This window comes from Eretmochelys imbricata, chromosome 1 (assembly GCF_965152235.1).
Source record: "Eretmochelys imbricata isolate rEreImb1 chromosome 1, rEreImb1.hap1, whole genome shotgun sequence".
Taxonomy (NCBI): domain Eukaryota; kingdom Metazoa; phylum Chordata; order Testudines; family Cheloniidae; genus Eretmochelys; species Eretmochelys imbricata.
The window spans coordinates 98844105-98865268 of record NC_135572.1 but is presented as its reverse complement, the minus strand read 5'-3'; the positions used below and the strand labels follow the sequence as shown (position 1 = coordinate 98865268).

Below are 21164 nucleotides of genomic sequence, written 5' to 3'. Positions count from 1 at the left end.
GTCACAAGTAACCTGAATTTAGGATTTGACTTTCATTCGAGGCATTTGACAGGATTACAGCCATCTCCCAACTGGAACTTGACCCTTTAAAATCTATTAGGCATTTCTAAGACATCCATTACTGCAGTATCCACTAGAGGCACTAAATATGAAATGAAGGAGTACAACAGGTTTGTCCATAAAGGACACTAATCCTCTTAATTCCTTCCATAGCTCTCACCTGGAGATTTCTTTTGTCCATTTCATCTTCTTCCATCAATTAAAATGATCCTGAGTTTTCCTTCAACCTTCTTTTTTTTGGAGAAAGGTTATGCAGGACTCTGACTGGTGAGCCAATGTGCTTGGTAAGGGTGAGAATAATGTATTAGCTAGCTCCCTAAAGTGTTTCCCTCTTCATACAAACATAACATCGTTTTTACCGGGATCAAGCATGAGTCAGCTGTTTTCCATCTATAAACTACAGTCTCACAGTCAGCGTGACATCTTGGTGACTACGTTTTTATGGCACTGGAGGCTATATTGTCTTACAACCTTTCTAGAGTCTTCATTCATAGTATGTATTGAAAAGAAGAGGCAACAAGACTGTGCCCTGGGGAACTTCCCGTATCAGGGACTTGGGGAAAGCACCACTAGTTGCCCAGCATGATTCACTGGGCTCTTTCTGAAAAGAATGGTTGATGCCAGCTTGATGCTGCACCTTCATCCTCCCTTGCTAGGTCCCGTATACAAGTTAGCAAAACCGTACAACTAACTGAATTAAGAGGTGGATGATAGAGCCAGCAGTATAAGAACTGCAATTTGTCTTCTTTCCGTGGCCATAAAGACGTGATTTATCAATGCCACCTCCATTCCATGACCTTTTCTTAAGGCTGAATGTGAAAAGGCTAGAATCCTCATTGAGGTTAGCTATTGATGGAATCTGGTTTTCTCCACCTTTCTGATGGTTTTGCTGTGGGAATGGAAGGTTGAAGGGTAACCATCTGTTAATCAATAGCTATCCTCTTAAGCTGCTGATGGTATTATCTTATGCCTGAATTTTGTATTTTTAAGTCTGGTCATCTTTACTGCTGCTTTCTGCAGGCTGTGTCCTCCCCTCTCTTCTATTACAATATATCCAGAAGTGAAAGTAAGACGGTACGGTCCAGTATGACGTACCGATAAGAAAGTGGCTGCCGGAACACAGCCGACCGTACTGGCAGGGCCGCTGATGTGGGGGAAGGGCAAAAGGAGCAGCTGCCCTGGGGTCAGGTGATTTAAAAGCGGGTAGCAGCGGGAGCCCCAGGCCCTTTAAATCGCCGTCAGGGCCCGGGTCTCCTGGCTGCCACTACCCTGGGGCTCTGGCAGCGATTTAAAGGGCCCGGGGCTCCCAGCCACCACTGCCGCTACAGCACCAGTGGCCAGAGCCTTGGGTCCTTTAAATCACTGCCAGAGCCCCAGGCAGCGCGGGCCAGGCAGCACTGAAGGGCTGGCTGGGGGAGTCTGGCACCAGCCCTGCCCCTTCCACCAGAGGCCCCACCCCTTCCGGAGGCCCAAAGCCACTTCCGCACCTTGCCCAGGACCCCAGCCGCCCTGCGTAATGGTAAGTCCTTTAAGTTACTTTCACCCCTGAATATAACTTAAGATAATAAGGTTCTGAGCTGACAATTGTACTAGATCAAAGACTGAGTACAAAAACAAACAGTTTCTCTTTTGGCTTGTCCCATTCTAGGAGAAGAGTTGACGTTGCCTCTGCCTAATGTTCCTGTGGGGAGTACTTCTGGACATTAGTTATTGCAAGACTAAACAGATGGAACAATTCTGTTTACATCTTAACCAACTGACAATATGAAAAAACCTACAAAATGTAATACCAGAATATTCATAACCACATGTGATGAGGTGTATTGACCCCACACAGATGAGAAAGGTGCCAGAGATGCCTAGGAGGTAGGCCTACCCCTGCCCCTCTGGCTCTGTCAATCTTGTATGACAGGGAGGAGGCCCTTAAAAGGGAGGAAGCTGCAGTCAGAGGGTGTGGGAGAGAAGTAGGATTGCCCTAAGTAGCAGACTACAGGAGTTACTCCTAAAGCTGCGGAGGGAACTCCTAGTCAGCAGACCTTCAACCTGACCCTGAGGAGAGTACAGCAGACTCCAGTGGTAAGGCCGGGCCTGACTCAGAGGCCCAGTGAGAGCAATTGTCCCAAACCCCCCAATGTTGGTGCTGGATCATTGGCTTTGCCCCCCTCTTTGCTGGACCACAGGGAGGAAGCCTCTCTGAATGCAGTGAGGTTTGTGACTTTTATTTTGATCCCCCATCCAGAGAGACCGGATGAATGTTCACAAGGGCAGAGCCCCTGCCCTCGCAAATAGTAAGGAAGTGGGGCCTGCGCTAGGATCACCCAGTGTAGACAAGTGGGTCAGGTCCTCCCACCCTCTGAGGGATGAACCACCAAAGACTCTGTTACACCATATTGCGCTCTTTTCTTAAGGGTGCTCACTTTAATTCTCTGTTGGAATAATGAAATGAAACCCAACCCCATTCTCTCTGCTTAAATTTACCTCTCTGTAAAATTGGGTTACTGATATTTACCTATATCACATGTCTGTTGTGAAGATTCTTTAATGTTTGTAAAATGGTTTAAACGATTCAGATGAAAGGAACTACTAATATACAGAATATAATTTTTTATTATGATTTGCTCAAGGGCAAAACAACAGTCTCCATTCAAAGGCACTGAACTTTCTGAGTCTCTTGCATTCTACTGAAAAGAAATGATAGAAAATAGATTTTCATGGCTGTATAGAGAAAGTGAGAAGTAACAAAGTCAACTTCCTTAAATAACATTCTAGCCTTTTTTGAACCATTATGTGTCATCTTGGATAAGTGTGTAACTGAACTTCTCAAAAGGGCACTCTCAATATCCTTCAGGCCCTGACTGGCCTTTTCAAACAAATACAATGTAGGTTTTGTAAAGAACAAGCTGTACCATTTGCTTTAAATCAGAACATTACTCGATGCATCCTCCTAACAACTCACCTTCTGCACTCAGTGAAGCCACACGATGATTCATCTAAATATGAAAATGTTCATATTAATTGTATAATTTTGAATCCCATTAGGAATGAAACAGAACACAAGGGACTACATTAGTAACGTAGCTTAGTAAATAGCTAGAGCCAAAAAAACAAAAGCAACAAAAGAACTCTACTCTGCGGGCATTTGGTTATGATATGAGAGCTTTACTTCAATACCATACAGTATATGCTGGAAAAAATGAATTCAAATAAGAGAAGTGAACATCTGTTCCTTTGTGAAAAAAATTAATATTCACATAGGAATCAACCATTTAAAATCATTCCATATGGAATCTTAGTATAGTTAATTGTACTTGTTCAGGATGTGCAGTAGCACATTAAAGGTATCCTGTGATTAATGTCACCTACAGAAAATTTGAAATTAGCAGCCAGTCGTAAAAGTAGCTAATACAGAAAATATTCTAAAAATGGGAGCTTCTCGCAGTTTTAACTAGTTTTACAAGTCAAAATAATTCTTATTCCTGAAGATAATTGTTTGTCAAATACAAACTCTAGCAAATCTTGGTACTTGGTCTTTTATTACCAAATGACTGTTTGGTAATTCTTCCTGGAATTCTTAGTGGAAATGGTCTCACAAAAGGAAATAATCTCACATTAATTAGTAGCTGCTAGACTATTGGCTAACTTCTACTTGGAAAAGGAACTATTGCCTAAAATTGGTGAAGTAGTGCCAAGAAATGTGGAATGTTCTTGTTATGAAAAACCAATGCACAGCAAAATTGTTATGGAAAAGCATACAAAGCAAAATAGAGGAAAAATAGATACATATTTGGTTGCCATTTCATTTTACAGGTAGAATACATTCAATCAAAAAAAAACATTGCATTTGTCCCATTTCTTTCAACGTTAATAAATATAGCAGATTTGCTTTGGTTTGTTAATATGGAATTATGATGCAATTTAGAGGCTGTGTGACAGTGGCCGTAGAATGGAAAGCATACATCACGCACCAAATCAGCACACGAACACAGCTAAATGTTGTGCTTGCTTACATCCATGCAACCCTACTCACTTGTACTCCCTGGGTATAAGCAAGGGAAAAATGTTTCACAGCATGTTTAAATGCTTTTATGCTCAGAGCATGAGACCCAGTATTCTGACTGAAAATTCTGATTGAACCCCAACAAAATGTTTTAAATTGTTTCTTTACATCAAAAACACCACATAGAAGAGAATACAAATGGAGTAATGACAGGTTCTCAAAAGGATCCCATCATCACAAATAACCGATTTTTCCCCAACCGACTTTTGGACTTACTGATTATTTGTAAATCTCAGATAACACTTTTGCATGTTAACTTTTTCTCTCCATTGACTCGTTTACTTTCCTCTTACAATATATACTCACTCATCTACGATCGAGACAGTTTTTCTCAAATTCATCCAGCTCTAGAAAAAAAAAGTTTATTATATGAATGTCCTACTTATTTTGATATGCTGCCATTGTAAACCTTTCAACATTCTCAAAGGTAAGGTTTTAAGAGCAATTCCTTTCATTTATATTACAGGTGCTTTCCAGAGTTATTAGATTACTCCCATCTATCAGTCAAATAAACAATACTTCTTGGAGAGATGTCAGAAACAGCTTTTCTGGGTGATAAGGGAAACAACTAAACTAGATTATTTCCACTGTAGACCACTTGTAAATTCTCTAAAGCCAGTTTACAATTTCTTTACTATTGTACTCATTGTTATACAGAAATGAATATATTTCTCAAAATCATATTAGCTTTGGGAAAGTTTGGGGATGTCAAGAGGACTGAATATTCTTCTGTAATAGCCTTCTATTATGGTCTTTCATTACATGATCACGAGGATAATGCATACACACAAGGAAGTAGAGGCAAGGTTGCTTTCAGAGCCTTAATTCCAAAGGCTTTTTTCCTCTTTAATTTTTGTTGGTTTAAATCAAAGCCTTAATGTTCCATGAACTGGTTCTCCCCCACCCCAATTATTACATATGCTCAAGGGCACCACTAGGCATGCATGCTTTATGGATTGCAAACCATCTTAACACCTCAATTATATTTTCATTGGTTGATACAGTCTGGCATATAGCTGTGCCTGTTGGCAGTTTATTTGGGCTCCAGACCAGCGCTACTCAGGCAATAATACCAATTACAATCAGTGGGAGATTAGGCTGAGTAAGCATGGTAGTTTCAGACCCCTGATTGCTGTGAAGAGAATCTTAAGTTTAAAGCTACACTTGAAATGTTTATCTGTCCTCATTGCACTACTCTACTTTTAAAGCATATACATATACCCGTATACAGGATATAATTAAATTTTCAGAAACTCCACATTGCAAATGCCATGTAAATTGCCGTCAATTTATCTGGTCTGTGTACATACCCTGTACAGAAAATACATTTAATAAAGGTCCAGGTCAGGCAGGTTTGATATAAAGTTATTGGTACACACAAAAGACCCAATTCTGTAATTGATAGCATACAAAATTGTGGGGGAGGAACCAACAGAGAGCATAGCAAATTTTAAAAATTAGCTGACATATGGTGGCAAATACTTCCTCCCATGCACAACCTGAGTAAAAGGCCTTTTTACATGGGTGCTTTGTGGATGGTAGAACCACCCCTTTCAGACAGCAGAGAAATTGCCAAATCACTCTGTGGCTACTGCTGCAGCTCACAGACCTGCAGCCACCATATACCCTTGCAGGGGTGTTTTTGAACCCTATGGATCCATGTAATGAGGATGTATTGTTCACTGCCAACTCTTCACTCTGTGAAACCAGGGTGGAAAACAGTTCTGCAGCTTACATGAGGAGGAGTTCCCCTCTGCACTGGCTTTCTGTGTTCTGCCCAACGTGCAGCAGTTCCACATTTGTTACTCTGTCATTGGGCTCTACATCAGCTGAATGGCAGGAGGCAGAGTTCAAACAAAGAAATGAAAAGGAAAGCTTGTAGACTGAAGAGCCACAGAGTGTAACTGGGAATGCATGAAAAACTTACATCCATAAAGGAGAAAGACAGCCAAAGATCAAGATACCTGCCTCAAATGACCACATGTTTACTTTCCCCCTAATTTTCTCCATGTTTTCTTCCAGGCCACTCCATGAGTATGGAATGCCTTTCCCTGAACAAGTCTTTATGGTCTCCCAAGAGAGACAAGGTGGGTTAGGTAATATCTTTTATTGGACCAACTTTTGTTGGTGAGCGAGAGAAGCTTTCGAGCTTACACTGAGCTCTTCGGTCTCCCAAGACTCACTTTTATCCAACCTTGAAATCCCCCAAGATTTACTTCTCCCTTGACAGTTACAAAGCCAACTATAACAGGTAGGTAGATGCACAGCTGAGCTGTGGTTAGCCAATAATATATATAAATATTTTTAAAACTGATTGTATGCTGTATACTGCTGCCCTACCCTTCATCAGTTGCTTGTCTTCTCAGATTGTAAGCTGGTCTGTCTCTTACTTGTACAGGCAGCACCTACCACATTGTTAATGCTCCCATAATACAAACAAACAAACAAACTAACAAACACGTTATAAATATACATTCAGAAGCCAAAATATTTTAAAACACATTTTTGATGCTCCATATGTTACATTCAGTAAATGGCATGCCCTTTCCTTAAGATGTAAATGTTATTTCTTACTTCTTCTCTCTCAGATAGTTACAGCATCGCCTTTCAGGTCTTCTAACCCCAAGGAAGCTCTGAGAAATGTGGTGAGATTAATCAAACCTGCATTTCACAAATTTTAAGTGGTATAAAAATGCTATTAAACTGCATAAATGACAACTTATTCCCACATCAGATGGAGGTAAACATAGCAAGAAGCCAAATTAAACACCATTTCTTCTTTCTGTATGTTCCCTCTGGAGTGCCACATAACAAACATTTCATATAATCTATGAGGTTTCCAGGATAGTAAAGCAGAGAGACACATTTGTGTAATTCTTTTTCTATTTACAGCAAAACAAATTGTCTTGTTTTGAAATATCATGGCTGATTAGAGTTGTACCATGGAGAATAAAATTGCCATTGCAGTAGGTTAGGTTTGTGCATAGTCAAATACTATCTTGACAGTATAACATGATTTGAGTTCAGCTGGAAAAAATTGTATCTACATATTATCAGAACTATATCCCCTCATGTGTACTTATGTACACCTTGCTTTATACTTTTAAATCCTTTGCCTCACTTCTTATACTTAGAGATGGGCTTACAATATAAAATTCAGGTCTGGAAGAGTACCAGGAAGTTATTTTTACCTTTGCAGTGTGATCTCCATTGTACTTAGACTTGTTCATGTTTTCTGCTTATAATTCTCCTACTGCTTGTCCTGCTAAAACCTGAATTTACGGTAGCCAAGTTGTAAAAAATGGGTGCCTAAAATTAGGCTCTAAATCCATGTTTGGGCACCTAATAATGCAGCCTTATTTTCAAAGGTGCTGGGCACCGAGCAGCTCCATTAAGTTCAATAGGAGTGATAGGTGTCTAGAGCCTTTGATAATCAGGCCACTTATTAATTTCCCAAATAAAGGTTTCGGAGCCTAGCTGTAAGCACTTATCTTTGAAAATCTTGGCCTATATCTCTTAATAGAATTATATTTTTATTCCAGCTGTGACATTAGATAGAAGACACTTATCTGGACATAAGCCCCAAATAAAAAAAATCAGCAAAATTCATTCCAAAATAGGTCATGATTGAAGCACAAGGGCCAAGGGACAGGTGATGACTAGGTTCTCATTAGCTGCAGTCAGTCATACCTTCCTCTACAAACTCTGGTCTATTGGTAAAAAGAAATTTTAAGAAAATAAGAAACATTTATTTTTACAGCTGAGCCCTGTAAGGTTAAGTGCAGTGAGGCCTTGAGTTATTTGCTGTGAAGGCATTAATTACATAAATTAAAACAATGTAAACTAGGAGAACTTTAACTTGTACTCAAGATTTAATGTTTATCAAATGTTGGAATTCAGAATCAAAGGGCCATTCTACCAACCCCCACTGATAAACAGAATTTTGTCAAAAGGTAATGGGAGAGATGGCCAGTTTTTCAAGTGGAATTATAAACTGAACCAAGTAGTCAATCCCAGCACTTTAGGAGCACGGAAATGCACTGTACATTACTTTGGAGGTTAGATCATTTAATCCAGTTCTGTTCATCTTTAGCTGGAAGCTACACACTACAAAGACAATAGTGCAGTTTCTACCAATATAAAATATTCAGTGTTATTCTAGCATCATTGCCCATGTAAGCTGCTTTTGAATATACCTAGAGACTTCTTGCTTGGAACAGCCTCCTGCTAGCTTAGCTGCTGTCAGGTGTCATTGTGTAATGTGCCATAACTAGACATACATTTCATGTCATGACTAGTACTACCATCTGATAACAGGTTAGGGCTCTCACTTCAAGTGTCCAGGGCATGAAACGATACTAAGTGCATGGGTGACAACACAATGGGAAAAGGTCATGGTAACAAGTCTCTTAAAGTAGACTCTCTATTAAGAGAAATATTTTATGTGTAAGGAAGTACTTCTATGGTATCAACTGGACCAAATCAGTAGTTTCAAAAGCTGTGTAAGTTAAAGTCATCACTTGCTTATCCCAGTTGTGCATTCAAACCTCTTTTTCCTTTGTTAAATCTGGAGGTGATATTCTATGGACAGCAGGATATAAAAATAAAGATCACCACATCAGATAGCAGAGACAAAGTTCATTGTTTATTCAAAATCACTTACCGGTAATTGGTGGATAGCTTTTTGGAGCATCACTGACTTAGGTTCTTTAGTCCTTAATTATTTTTTTAGCACTAACTTTGAACTCCATGGCATAGGGTTGTGAGGCTCTGCTAAAAGTTACTGATTATTTACCACATTGTCTGTTGAGAAAATACCTAAATCTACATTGCTGAAATAAAGTTATCACTTTGTAGGAGCCATCTGACTAGCTGCTGGTGATGTGTGACTGGTGCATTAATCCTCAGTTATACCAATGGAACATGTTCCTTCTTAGAATCTAGTTTTTATTGTTAAACAATAACCACATTTAGTGACAGTAAAGGTTGCAGCAAGACATACCTCATCAAACTTGAAAAGCATGGAAATAAGTAGTTAAAGGGAAAGATGTGTGCTTTCCTTTCTCCCTTCATATGGTCTCCAACACACCAGTGCTCCACAATGCTTTCACTTCCATCTCCAGCAAATACCAGAAAGCATTATGTACTCAACTTCATCAGACTTGCACTCTAATAGAAAACCCCACGTACTTTTCTATCACTTGTACTGACAGATCAGCACATCTGACTGTCCCACATTCCATGCATTAGGAAAGTTATTTTGCCTTAACATGACAAATACACACTTTTCCAGCAGGTTACACAAATATTTACTAGCCAGGAGTAGAATACTGCTGATCAGGAATCCTGAACTCTGGCTCTGGGAGAGGAGTGTAGTTTATAGCAGACAGAGTTGGCATAACTAAAACTGACTTCATCACTCTGGAAGGTAGGGTGCTGCAGAGAATAAGTAGGGTTACCAACTTTCTAATTGCACAAAACCCTTGCCCCACACCTGCTCCACCCCCTCCCCAAAGCCCCATCCCTGCCCCCCCTTCTCTGAGACCCCATCACCGGCTCACTACATTCCCCCTCCCTCCGTTGCTCGCTCTCCCCCACCCTCACTTACTCGCCCATTTTCACCGAGCTGGGGTAGGGGGATGGGGTACGGGTGTGTGTGTGTGAAGACTGTGGCTGGGGGTGCGGGCTCTGGTGTGAAGGAGGGGGCTCCCAGCTGGGGCCGAGGGGTTCAGAGTGTAGGAGGGGGTCAGGGCTGGGGCAGGAGGTTGGGGTGCGGGAAGGGGGTGAGGAGTGCAGATTCCAAGTGGTGCTTACCTCAGGTGGCTTCCAGGAAGCGGCCAGCATGTCTCTCCGGCTCCTAGGCATTGGGGCGGCCAGGTAGTTCTGCGAGCTGGCCCCACCCACAGGCACCGCCCCCACAGCTCCCATTGGTCGCGATTCCTGGCCAATGGGAGCTACAGAGCCAGTGCTCAGGGCAGGGGCAACGCACGGAGTCTCCGTAGCTGCCCCTATGCCTAGGAGCTGGAGGGACATGCTGGCAGCTTCCTGGGGGCCACACAGAGCCAGGTAGGGAGCCTGCCAGCCCCACACCAACCAGATATTTAATGGACCAGTCAGCAGTGCTGACCAGGGCCACCAGGGTCCCTTTTCAACCCGGTGTTCTGGTCGAAAACCGGACACCTGGCAATCCTAGATAAGATCAGGTGTAATATTAGAGACCTGGGTTTTACAGCTACAGTGACCATGCATAAGCTCTCAGTTAACTTATTTTACAAGGGAAGAATGTTCTGCAGCTCTTCTCTAACTGTCTTCTACATTGAGGTAGTCAACTTAAGGGCAGTGACTTGCATGGGTATTACACTTAGAAGAGGTGAGATTTCCACTCCTGGTCTCCTCTTTCCAGCTCAGGAGCTGTACCCTAGGCTACAGGGTATGTGGGAGTGGGAGAGTCAGTCAGTCAATCAGTAAGTCTCTTTCTCTCTCGGCATTTGCACTGCAGCAAATATGTCATCAAATTCAGAAGGTTCACCATATATGCACCTATTTTTCGTTATGGCTACAAACTATATATAATACTCTCCAAAAAATCCACAACCCACATGTAACTGATATTCTAGGAAACAGCACGAGGAACAACACTGTAGCCAAAAGGTCAGGTCGCAGAGTGTTTTAGCTTTCTTGCAAAAGAGGTACAAAGTAAAATGAGACAATCCAGTGGAGGGGGGAATGGAAATCACACAAAGGGATGATTTTTAAACTCTTATTCTTCCGATATCAATCATTTTTCATAAAACCACCATGAAAAAATTAAACACTCAAAGTTTATAGTTCATGTTTTGGTTTTTACCATTTCAGTGAGATTTTTACATGTAGGTTTAAAACTCCTGTTAAAGAGAACACTGTCACGCAACCTTAACTATCACGCAGCTGTTGCTGCACTATAATCAGCATGCCTGTTACTGAAAGAGAGGATGGAAGAAGAGAGAAATGTTCACTCACCTTCTAATTTCAGTCCTTTGAAAGGACACATTTATCAGTGATGACCATGAAGAAAACTTAAAACTTTAAAAATACCCTAGATACAGCAAGCTGGAGTATAAATAAGAATGATTTGGTGGAAAGTGTAAATGACCATGTTTCAAGTCTGGGCGAGGTTCTTTGGCCTGTGTTATGCAGGAAATCAGACTAGATGAACACGATGATTCCTTTTAGCCTTAAAATGTACTGAAGTCCTCTTCTCATGGACAAGACTACAACAATAGCACATTACAACTATCCAGGCAAATCTACCTCCCCAAACATGCATGTGACTGTATAGGATAGTCCACAATCTGCTGTGTATTGAAGTCAAGTTTACTTACAACTGTAAATGAACTGGTTTAACAATAAAGCCATCACCACACAGTCAACGCAGTTTGATTCTCACAGCTTCTAACTGTTGCATGTTTTCTTTCAATATCAGAAGTATTCAACTACTTGCATACCATGCTTAATACAAACTGTCAGGTCAAATTGAAAGAGAACCAAGAGCCATGGGATCCTCATCTTGAGCATATGAAATGGATGAAAAAATGACACTATACTGATACATTTTGCACTGACTTTGCACTCATTCTTCACAAATGTAAATGATGAAAAAGTTCAAGGCTGTGGAGAATCAGAGCTTTAATGTCCTTATTTGTTCTACTAAAAACAAATATATCATTACATTTTTCAGTAAATAAAGCCATGGTAAGTTAATATTTTTAGTAGGAAAACTTATGCAAATTCTTAAAGGCAAGACAATATTTATTTCCGTGTTTTCAAGATTTTCTGTCATAAGTATGGAGATGTTGCAGCAAAGATAGCACAAACAATAGATCTCTTTGTCTCAGTTTTTCATCACTGTGAAATGTGCATCAATAAAAAAAAATAAGAACAAAATTTTCCATGTTTAGCAATTTATTTTTTAAATCCAGGATCATTCTCAGTATGTTTCAAGTAATTCCAAAGTAACAAAACATTCCGATACTTTGGCAAGAGCATTAGACACCCTGCTGGTGGATTCCTCTCTGCTAAGCCAGCACTGGAGCAACGTAGGTGACATCAAAGAGGAGCCACCCACTGGAAGGCTTAGAAAAAGATAAATTTCAAAGCCCCAAAAGGTATTGAAAAATATTCAACTCAAAGGTTAATAAGAATAGCAAATATAACTAGGTAGAAGCTATCTGACTGGAGGAACGAGCAAGACAAAAACACTCCTCTTCAAAAATACTGAGAGTATCGCTACAAAGAGGCCACAACTTCCTCTGCTACTGACAGACAGCTAGACAGGTTGATGGAGGTGACTCTTCAAAAGAACAGGAATTAGCTGGTAAGTGACAATGTCTCTTTTATTTCAAGAACCCATTTGCCAACACTGACTAGAGGGACATACCTCGCAGTGGAAATATGGAGCACAGGATGATGATTCTGAAGGGAAGGAAGGCCAGTTGTTCATTCCTAAAAACACTTTGCTGAACCCGCCCTGTGGTGTCCCAGATCTACTGTACAACAAAATGAGAGGCAGCTAACATGCAAGAAAGGTGTTCTAGGGAGTGGAAGCCTCTGGTGCTAAAGATATCTCCCAAGCACTCCTGTTCTAAATACAAAATTCATTTTCTGAACACAGAAATGAAGTGCCATAGAAATCCTTTAATATTGCTGTCGATCCTGTGTAATCACTAATAAGGGCTGCAGATCTACCAGGAGGCTTGGGGAGTCCCCAAGCTTCCTCAAAGAGGAAAGGTGAAGACCGCCTTCTTCTTTCCAGATGGGCACCAAAATTAATGGAAAAGGAGAAAATTGTCAGAGAGAAATTAAAAAAAATAGGGTAAAGAATCCTTTGCAAAAGGCTCTCTTATGGAAAGAAAGAGGAGGCAACATTTGCACACTTCTGTGGAGGCCGAGAGACAGGTGTGGGTGTGGCCTCTTCAGTAAATTAGGCAGCAGAAGAATTTTTCAGGTGTTTTTTTTTTTTAAAGGAGGGGGTGAAGAAAGAGGGAATTTGTAAATCTGGCTCCATTCTGCTATATTGGACAGAAATGCCCATAAGTAGTTATGAGTTAGGTTCTGAGCAGAAAACCCATGGCAGGAGAAATTAATGTTAATGTCCCTTTAAATAAAAAAGATCCATATTTTAATGGCAGACACTCCAGGCAGTGCATTTTCATCTAACACACGACTATTAAAAATTCAGCAATACTTTATATTCCTTTCCAGATAGAGTCTTCTGTTCTTAATACGTTTTTATGTAAATCTTCATGCATGTTTACGATTGTCCTGGAAATTAACATAATATTCCAGTATATTCTAGGGATAGTCAGTGCTGGAAAGTACTCATCTTCTCCGTAGACATATATCAATGTCCAACCACCAGAATTAGAACGATCGCCAGTGCCGATGGCGAGAAGTCTGCTGAAAGGGAAACTACACCCATTTTGTTCAGCTTAGCAGTAAGAAAGCCTACAGGGAAAGAAGTACTTGTCATCCTGAATAAACTATTAAATTGATTTATTTTAAAAGTTTTTAATGACATTTCCCATTTTTGAGTCTAGTGCTAGAGGTGGCTATTTTTCTGAAAAGTGTAATTATTCGTGACACTTAGCCATGTAGGAGTCCAAAGTAAGCGACTTGTTTCAATACTGATTAGTAGTGACTAAAAGAATACTTGAAATGATCAGTTTTAAACCTGAAATATTCCAAACCCAAATGTAATTAAAACCTCTCTCATTTTTTTTAAAAAATACAAAAATATTCATTGGTGACTGGGGCTTTCTGCCCTACAACCTTTTGGACCCAGACATTACACCTACCAAAACAGAAGCTGGGGGGAGAGGGCTGCAGAAAATCAGGCTCTTAAATTAGTGAGCAGTGCACAATGGAATTAGCTCTTCTTTTAATAAAGTTATATGTAATATACAATTCCCTGGCAATATATACAAAAATTTTGAAGAAATTTCTTTTAACTAGAGTGTACTGCTGTTCGTTACTTTCAGAATTTAATCCATTTCAAATGAAAGATACTTTCCCCCATCCAATTTTAAAGTTTTACTTCTATTAATGTTCATGGAAGTTACACCAGCATCAAGAAAGGATACACTCCTTTAGGTTAAAAATACATAATCACAGCAAGGTGTGTACTGAGTTCTGTCTAATTTAACCAGATTTGTAAAACCAGATTTGATTATGGTAACTCCATACACCACTTTGAAAAGCTCTCTCTGCTCCAAATGGGTGCCAGTTGCTTCAACAGATTCATAAAGTGCAAAGCCAGAAGGGACCACTATGATCATCTAGTCTGAGCACTATAACACAGGACACAGAACTTCCCCAAAATAACTGCTAGAAAAACATCCAATCTGTATTTTAAAATTATCAGTGACGGAGAATCAACCACGACCCTTGGCAAATTGTTAATAACTCTCACTGCTAAACTCCTTATTTCTAGTCTGAATTTGTCTAGCTTCAACTTTCAGCCACAGGATCATGTTATACATTTCTCTATTAGACTGAAGAGTCTATTATTCAATACTTGTTCTCAACGTAGGTACTAAAGAATAAATTCAGTAATGGCCAATTTCAGCCACTGATCTGCACACAGAGTGGAATGACCCTCCCAGAATAGAATGACCCCTGCAGGCTCAGATAGGAGAGAAATTAGGCGGGTGAGGTAATATCTTTTATTGGACCAAATTCTATTGTTGGAAGAGACAAGCTTTTGAGCGTTACATAACTCTCCTTCAGGACTAGAAAAGGACTAGTGTCCAACCTATATACAAAATAGGACAGATTGTTAAGCAATTGTTAAGGGTTTTACACATTTGTTGGATTCTACTTAAAATGAAATGGGCAGTTAACACCTCTTCAGTCCTAGGACAAAAGAGAGTAGTAGGCAGTAGAGTTAGGGTATGTTACAAACTGTTGAAATGAGCCATAAAACCCAGTGTCTCTGTTTAGTCCATGTTTTTTAATGTTCATTAGAGTTATGAATTTAGGTTCTCAGCTTTGCCTTTTGAAGGTGTTGTGCAAGTATCCTTTGAGGTTGAGAACTGAAAGGTTAGATATGGAGTGATCGCTTTGTGAAAAATGTTGGCCGCTGGTGATAGGGTGTGTTTATCTTTTATCATTTTTCTGTGCGAGTTCATTCAGGGGCATAGTGATTGTCTCGTTTCACCCACATAATTGTTGCTGAGCATGATATCCTAGTTGAGGTAGACCACATGTTGTGATAGACATGTATGGGACTCATGGATCTTGAAAGGTATATTGTGGAGACTATTGATCATTGCAGCAATAGAGATATATCTGCAGGTTTCACATCTGTTGTTCTGGCAGGATCTGGTGCCACTTTGAGTTGGTGGATCCTGGTCTATGGGGAGCTTGCTTCTGATGATGAGTGTGGAAAGGCTGGGGAGTTGTTTGAAGGCCAGAAGAGGGGGTTTAGGAAAGATTTCTTTCAGAATTCAGTCCCCATGAAGCATGGGTTGTAATTTTTTGGTGATACACTGCATGGGTTCCAGCGTGTGGTGGCAGGTGACAACTAGGGCTGTGCAGTCAATGTTTTTTCTTTCCTGTACTGAAAGACTGTCCAGGTTCTCTCAGAGTATTTAGGCGGCCCATTCCATGATGCAATCTACTTCTCTGGTGGAGCATCTTTGTTCAGTGAAGGCAGTTTTACATCTGTTCAGGTGTGTAACCCTGACAGAGGCGATGTGTCGGGGGGGGATGCAGGGTCAAGTGCCCCCCAAAGCAGCCGCCCAGGCGGGGAGAGGAAGGAGCAGGGCCAGAGCTTCTCTGGCCATGCTGGGACGCTGCCCGCAGCAGCTGCTGGGGAGAGAGCCTGGCTGCGGTGGCGGGCTGCTTCCCATCCAGACTCAGCTTCCAGGGACAGTGGCCGAGCGAGCTGGAGCCCCACCTCCCTCCCCTGGCATGCTTGTCCCTTGTCCCCAGAAGCCGAGGCCAGGCAGGGAGTGGGCTGCCACTGCTGCCTCTCCCCAGCCAGGCTCTCTCCCAGGCAGCTGGAGCAGCAACCGGGAGTGGCTCCGTCCTGCTCCACACCCAGCTGCCAGAGAGAGCAGCCGAACGTGCCAGGGGTAGAGGAGGAGCTGGGGGTGGGGCAGAGAGGAGACACATGGGGAGATCATGTGTCCTCCCCTTTAGCTGGTGACCCCCCACTATGTGGAGGCACCAGTTGTCAACTCAGGCTTTCTCTTCGGAGCATATGCTGTGGTAACAGGCTCAGTTAGCACATCTTGCTCCAACTGGTGCTCTGCAGATTGGTAGAGACAGGAAGGGAAGGAAAGAGGAGCATGATCTTGTCCTCTACCTTTGAGGTGCAGTGTTTCTCTAAAGGCACATTGAGGAAGCAATCCCTGCCTGCTCAGGCAGAAGGACTTGGTTGTGACTGGGCATTGCATGGGGTATGCAAGAATGGTGGGCTTCACATGTACTCACACTCCCCTGCACACCCATGTGAGGGCCAGACACAAACTGGCCCTAAATTATGAATTTAGAAAACAAAATGTGAACAATTAATTACACAAATGTTAATATTGTTGTAACCATAATGACCAGAGAACGTGAAGGAATCACATTTTGAGAATTTTCATCATCAATAAACATTTTGGCAAGGCAAGGTTTGATTAAGGAATTAAAAAACAGATAGATATTTGACAGATAGATGCTTAACATTATTTCACTGTCACTGAGCAACTTTAATGAGATTAGATTCTCTAATTAATGTTTCTAACCCTTCAACAGACAAGATGCTTATGATCTGCTAGACATTTATAGAGATGGATCTTAAATACATAGATGAAAGTTTGACATTTAGATACTCAAAATTAAGATGCTCTATTCACTGACATACTATCAGTAATAAAAAAGATGGGCAGCTAGCATTATATATGTAAACAACATAAAGATGGCAGGTGAAAGATTTTCATAGCCGAGAAGTAATTGGGATTCTAAAGATTTCTATATGAAATAATACTTCATAATATAATAAATGGAGGTTACTTACTTGTAGCTGGAGGTTCTTCGAGATGCGTGGTTCCTATCTGTATTCCACATGAGTTACACATGTGAACCATGTGGCTGTGTCCAGAATTTTTTTTTGCAAGCAGACAGTGGAATACACATAGAAACAATTCATCTCAAAGAACCTCCAGCTACAGGTAAGTGTGGTAACAAGCAGTAGTCAGACAGGAAGTGTGTGGATGCAGAAGTGAGACTGACTGTAACTGGACCAGAGTGTAATGTCTCGTGTAAAGGTATGCAAAGAGCTTCAAGTAGTTGCCCTACTGTCTTCCTATTTCTAGGAGAGGGACATCTCTCAGAGATGCAGCTGAAGTAATTTGGGGAATGAGCCCTTCTCCCCTCCGGAGGGGCGGGGAGATATGAGCTAGCTGGTAACAAAGAGTGATACAACCAGAGATCCATTTTGAAAATCTCTGCATAGATACTGCTTGAGCCCTGGATCCCTTTATGGAAACAAATAGGTTAGGTATCTTTCTAACATCCTTTGTTCTTTGCAGATAAAAAGCCAAAGCCCTTCAGACAGCTAGACTATGCAGCTGTCTTTTTTCATCTGTGCCATGAGGTTTTGGAAAAAATACTGGGAAGTGGATGTCCTGACTCATATGAAACTCGGAAACTACTTTAGGAGTGAATCTAGGATGGGGCATAACGAGACTCTTATTTATAGAAGATAATATATGGTGGCTCCACCAGGAGCACTCCCAACTCGCTGATTTCTGGCTGACATTATGGCTATTAGAAAGGCCACCTTCATGGACAGATGGGCACAGAACACTATAGAGCAGTGGTTCCCAAACTTTTCCTCTCACAACCCCCTTACCAGTCATAGAATGTGTCTGCGACACCATACTCCCCTCTCCCCTGGGCCAGGAGCTGAGTTGCGGCTGGGGTCAAAGTGGGGCTGGATGGTGCTCTTCCCCCGCACCTGCTGGTGGGCTGGCCCGGGCCCTGCTGTCCCCTGTTCCCCCCCTCTGCCCCCAGGAGTGCCCCACAATTTGGGGACCACTGGAATAGAGGCTCAAAGGGGGGTTTAGTGAGTGAAAATAAAAGAAAATTGAGGTCCAAACTTCACCAGTGGTGGGAAGGATCTGAGAACCCCCTTCAGAAATCTAGTTGTGACAGGATGTGTGAATTTTGTACAGTTATCCACCAGAAGATGGAAAGTGCTTATCGCTGCTAAATGTTCTTGAAGAGAATGGATTGCGGGACCCATAAGGGTAAGTAGATATTCTAAGATACCAGGGATCCTGGTGGATTATGGAGACAAGTTGAATTAGTGAGTAACAGCTTCTCATAGAGTCTTTTCTGCTTTGGTTAAGGATGGATTGTGCCCTTTTAGAACATGAGTTCACATGCACATTCAAATATCAGGCCCTGAGTTGCAGCGCTTCCAGATTGGGGTGCTTGAACCTGCCCTTGTGCTGGGCTAGAAAGTCTGGCAATGTGGGGATGTTCATGGGTGGGTAACTGAGAGCTTCAGCAGATAAGTTAACCAGAACTGTCTTGGCCTGGATAACGGGTTTGCAGCTCCACCCAGCTTCCTCCATGGGGGACCCACAGCCCCCAAAATTGCAGGAGGCCCCAGCCCTGGGGCGGACTCGCCCGCAGTTTCGTACCCCTCTCCCCCGCACAGGATTTTTTCTTTCGCTTTCAAAGGGTGCCAGTCCAATAACAACATACAAATGACCACTCTCAGCTTACCTCACATTACATACAATTTTTCTACATATACTGTAGCCTGCAACCATGAAACCACTAATCGGGCTCAAGTGCAGCCATGTCTGATGAACATGCTCCTGGAAACAGCATTAAATAATACATATTCAGAGAGGAGCTCTGCAGTAGCCCTTTCCACAGTGCTCTGTATAGTCATCAACACACAAACAAACAACAAAAATTCTTCACTGAGTCTGTGGGCCCTCCGGCAGCGAAAGGGCTTGGACCTCCCCAGCCTGGCGTATGTGTGCGCATCGGGCCTGACTACCTTCTCGTAGCCTTCCACTGCAGCCACAGGAGACTGTGTTCTCAGCCCTCTCCTGGTCCCAATCTCTCTCATGGAGCTGGGGCCCTCATTTTTATCCCCCAGCTGAGAATCAAACCCAGCTGGGTTGGCTGATCCCAGGCCCTGTTCCACTGGGCAGCGTCCGCTGGCTCCCTCGACAGCTTTGAGGAGCAGTGGGCGCTGTCCGGGGTTCTCTGCTGGGTGTCCTCATCCGGTATCCTTATTTTGAACCTTTGACCCTCACTCCCGTCCCTGTTTTTCGTTAGTTGTCCCCCATAATCAGTTGGTCCCTGGGTCCAGTGGTCCCTCCCGCTAGGCTGGGGGAGGGGCCTTTAGCAGTGGGTGGGCTTGCGTCCACTCACTTCCCGGGATTTTTGCATTACCACCTGCTTCCTGGGCTACTCTCCAGTTCAGAGCTGACAGCTCCCTACCCCTCCTGCTCCTTAAAGGGACAGACCACTCTGTTACACCCCCATTTCATAGAGTGAAACAGGCTGACTACTAGCCAGGTACACTTGTGCTGCAAAACACAGTTGGGTTTCTCTTTCATTTCACCATGTCTTCCTCATTCACAGGAGTGCTAGTAAACATTGAAAGAACTGGGTAGGGCTGGGGAGACGAGTCTGGTACATCTATAGTGCAAGAAAGGTGCGTTCTTAACTCATGACAGCCAACCTGATTAGCTACTTTGGGTTAAAATAGCAGTGAAGACACAACAACTCTGCTTTTAACTTCGGTTAGTGGGGCTTCCGTTCAGCCCCAGGCTTTAACTTGAACTGCTATTCCGAGTTCATAGCAGAGTTGCTGTGTCTTCACTGATTTTTTAACCTGAGTTAGCTAGCACAGGTTAGCTAACCTAAGAGCACACCTTTTTTGCAGTGTAGATGATTGCTTCTTTTCACTAATAGCCTTTGTCTGCTGGAAACCTGGGTTGTTAGATTGGTAGCTTTTTAACACCGAAACTGGTGATTCTCATTTTAATGCTGATGTCCTAAAGGATCTTCCCTACTTCGTTTTCCTGACGCTCACGTAGCAGATGGTGCTAATGGCTAGCCATATGTTTCCTGCATCAGTAAAAAGAAAAAGACCAGATTGCTGACACTTTGGATGTGGCCCTCTGGTGCCATGAACGGTTGGCTAGAGAGAGCAATAATGCTTGAATTTAATTAAGTTCTGAGTGGGGGTTTTAAGATGGCTTTACACTGTCGCTTACCCCCCGCTTTTTGGGGCTTTGTTTTGTTTTAATCGTCTTCTGCGTCTTTATTTACAGGCAATATAACCTCTGAAAGGCAGAACCTTCCTTCCCTCTCCCTCATGCTAGCTTCTTACACTGGTGTGGGTATACATGGTTGATACCTTTTGTTTCAGCTGTTGTACAACACAATTGCTTGGGGAAATGCTTGCTTTACACATGCATTTTTTTTGCATCATGCTCTGAAGGAAGTGAGTCTGCCTGAGCCCTGGTCTATGCTACAAACTTATGTCAGTATAACTAGGTCTCTCAGGGGGGTATGGATTTTCCACATCCATGAACCACTTAGTAATACCGACCTAACCTCCAGTGTAGACAGCGCTATACTGATGGGAGGGCTTCTCCCGTCGACATAGCTACTGCCTCTCCAGCAGGTGATGTAGCTCTCCCGTTGGCGTAGGTAGCATCTTCAGTAAGTGCTACAGCAGCACAGCTACTCTGTAAGTGTAGACAAGCCCTTAGTCTGATTTCCAATGGACGCTGCTTTCCTAACACCCCAACCCATCACAAAGGAAAATGTGGACTTTGTCAACTAAAGCGTCCCTACTGAGCATAGCAGATGTGGTGTTGAACAAAGAAAGGATAGTCACTGAGATAAATGGGTTCTAGCTAATTAGGAGCTTTGCGGATGAGAACAAGGACTTGGAATGAACCTTGAATTCAACTGGCAGCCAATGTAGAGTGCAGAGCACTGGTATGGTGTTGACTAATAGCACCTCTGGCCACATCTGCTA

At 42.3% G+C, this 21164-nt stretch overlaps 1 protein-coding gene across 1 annotated transcript in view; it reads right to left on the bottom strand.

Annotated features, from left to right (window-relative positions):
• Nucleotides 1-21164, bottom strand: part of HS6ST3 (heparan sulfate 6-O-sulfotransferase 3) — a 545104-nt gene that overhangs the window by 133597 nt on the left and 390343 nt on the right. The window lies entirely within an intron of this gene.